The sequence below is a fragment of the Procambarus clarkii genome, unplaced genomic scaffold (genome assembly GCF_040958095.1).
Source record: "Procambarus clarkii isolate CNS0578487 unplaced genomic scaffold, FALCON_Pclarkii_2.0 HiC_scaffold_1679, whole genome shotgun sequence".
Taxonomy (NCBI): domain Eukaryota; kingdom Metazoa; phylum Arthropoda; class Malacostraca; order Decapoda; family Cambaridae; genus Procambarus; species Procambarus clarkii.
Window position 1 is genome coordinate 10527 of NW_027190706.1, and position 2881 is coordinate 13407.

General features: G+C 41.4%; 1 non-coding gene across 1 annotated transcript; it reads right to left on the minus strand.

Annotated features, from left to right (window-relative positions):
- Nucleotides 1-2762: 2762 nt before the first annotated feature.
- On the minus strand, nucleotides 2763-2881 carry LOC138362359 (5S ribosomal RNA). Its single transcript, XR_011227602.1, has one exon. It is a non-coding gene; the product is annotated as a 5S ribosomal RNA (ribosomal RNA).

The following is a 2881-nucleotide window of genomic DNA, read 5'->3' on the forward strand; positions in this document are numbered from 1 at the left end:
CAACAAGAAGACCCGTATCATCCCACGTCACTTGCAGTTGGCCATCCGCAACGACGAAGAACTCAACAAACTTCTGTCTGGCGTAACCATTGCACAGGGAGGTGTTCTTCCAAACATTCAGGCAGTTCTTTTGCCAAAGAAGACAGAGAAGAAAGTAAGCACTTCTGCCACCCACCACGACAAATACCATAACCAGGCTCCATCCGGAGCCACACACACTTTAATAGAGAGATTCAAGTAGACAATCAACTTTCAAACATTAATAATAACATTTATATTGATTTCATTTGGAATGTGTACATAACAAACAAACAAAACAAAATTATAGGGGATATTCAGCATCACTTGGAATATTAACCAATCATATAAATCCAATATATATTTTATATTTACTTTAAGCGAGGAATTCATATTATATTAATTTTTAATCATACAAATGAACAAAAGCAATTCTTCACTAGACGTAATGAATGAATAAATGATCAAGGTTTTAATGTGTTTCATGAATATATATATATATATATATATATATATATATATATATATATATATATATATATTATCATATATATATATATAATATATATATATATAATATATTATAATTATAATATAATATAATATATTATAATACTTGTGAACCAGAATATGTTTTGAGCCAGCAGCGATCGTGCCTGCCATTGGCCGAAGTGCAACAATTCAAATAATTTTAAAGGGCCTGCTCGGTATATAAGAGAGGCTGGGAGACTGGGGCCGGTGGTGGGTGATGGGGTGATGAGTGATGGTGTGGTGTGGTATGGTGTTGTTAAGAGTTGCATTTACGGCCAGCCAGCCAGCTGCAGCCAAGGCAGGGCAGGGCAGGGCAAGGCAAGGCAAGGCAAGGCAAGGCAAGCAAGCCAAGGCAATAACAGGACAGGGACAGGCAAGGATGTGGTCAAGGCAAGGCAAGGCAAGCGAAGCAGGCGGGGCGGGCGGGCGGGCGGGCGGTGCGGCGGGCGGGCTAGGCAGGCAGGCAGGCAGCCAGCCAGCCAGCCAGACCAGCAGCCAGCCAGCCAGCCAGCCATGCCAGCCAGCCAGCCAGCAGCCAGCCAGCCAGGCAGCAGGCCAGGCAGGCAGGCAGAGGCAGGCAGGCAGGCAGGCAGGCAGGCAGGCAAGCCAGCCAGCCAGCCAGCCAGCCAGCCAGCCAGCCAGCCAGCCAGCCACTCCCACTTATGTATTTATATGCATTCAATTTATATTCAAACATTATATATGGTTAAGGGCCTAGTTTTAGTGTTTATTTTAAAAATGACAAACATCGAGTCGTTTTACACAGTCCTTTAGCGTTAACGGTGATGCATTTTAAAACTGAACAGAAATCACCTTTTCTGGATATATCAAATATCGAATCGCTTAATGTGCCTACAATTCAACATCATTCAAAAAATACATAATTTACATCATGCCTTTTCATAGAACAGTACAATAAGATTTGAGACAATAAGAACTTACTTTTATAACTAAAGTTGCACAATTATACCAACTCTATGGTGGCTGGGTGGTAAGGTGTGTGGCTGGTATTTTGGAAGTCGCGAGTTCCAAACGACCCAATGGGAATAATACTTTTTTTTTTTTTGCCATACAATCTTCCTAATACTATTATGTAGGTTTGTGTGTGTGTTTTTTATTCATTCTTGTGGTTTTATAGATGACATACATTATTTGACTCCTTTTACCGGTCCTTAATTAGGCTCTGGGGAAGCAATGGTGTGGTGGTGGTGGTGGTGTGCATTTAAAACTAAACCAAAAAATCACCAGTTCTGGACGCGTCAAATATCATATCCGCTTATGTGTCTACAACCTAATTACTTAAAACTACACTATTTTAATTCATTCATATCATGTGCCAATATTGGTCATTATGCTCATACAACCGACATCAAAATTTATTTTCATTATTAGAATCATACATTTCATCAAGTTTAATACAGATACAAAGAGATTTTCTTTCTGAGAAGACCGTTAGTATTGGCTTGCAGGCAGGCAGGCAGGCAGGCATTTGAGGGGTTATTATTTCGCCCTGTTGATTGGGGGGAGGGTTGATGTGTTAGGGGGTTTTCGGTTAGATGTGGTGGTGGTGATTGGTGGTGATTGGTGGTGATTGGTGGTGATTGGTGGTGATTGGTGGTGGTGGTGGTGGTGGTAGTAGGTGGGAGTTGGGGGGGGGGGGGGGGGGGGGGGGGGGGGGGGGGGGGGGGGGGAGGGAAGGGGAGGGGAATGATGGTCTGTGGATTCGTTCTCCGTACCCTTTACATATAAGCAAAAATATGCCTTCTTGTGGGTATAGAAACATTAACACAAATTATATCAGTAACTGATATTGTAGCCTTTTAAACAGAAAAGATTTGTACATACAAATACTTTTTAATTATCATTTATTTGTGGAAATGGCATTTACGTCATTAAATTGATACCTCAGCATCAAGCTTGTGTCCTGCAGCAGTGGTCCAGTGGTAAAGTGTATATAAGTGATGCGTATTCTTGGAGTTGCGAGTTCAAACCCGGATTAAGCTATATATATATACAACATGTTTTGTTTTGGTTGTTTGTTTTTGTATAAAGCCTCACACAATATCTATATTAAGCGAGTTTGTTTTAAACATGACATACATATTAATTCATTTTACCAGGCCTTATTCCACACAACTCCGTGAATTTCCCGTGGAGCCAGCCATTCAAACAAAAACAAACGAAACAAAACAAAACAAAACAAAAAACATTATTGCCAACAGCATTTGGTGTTCCCAGGCGGTCACCCATCCAAGTACTAACCAAACCCAACGTTGCTTAACTTCGCTGATCGGACGAGAAGCGGTGTTCTCAACGTGGTATGGCCGTTGGC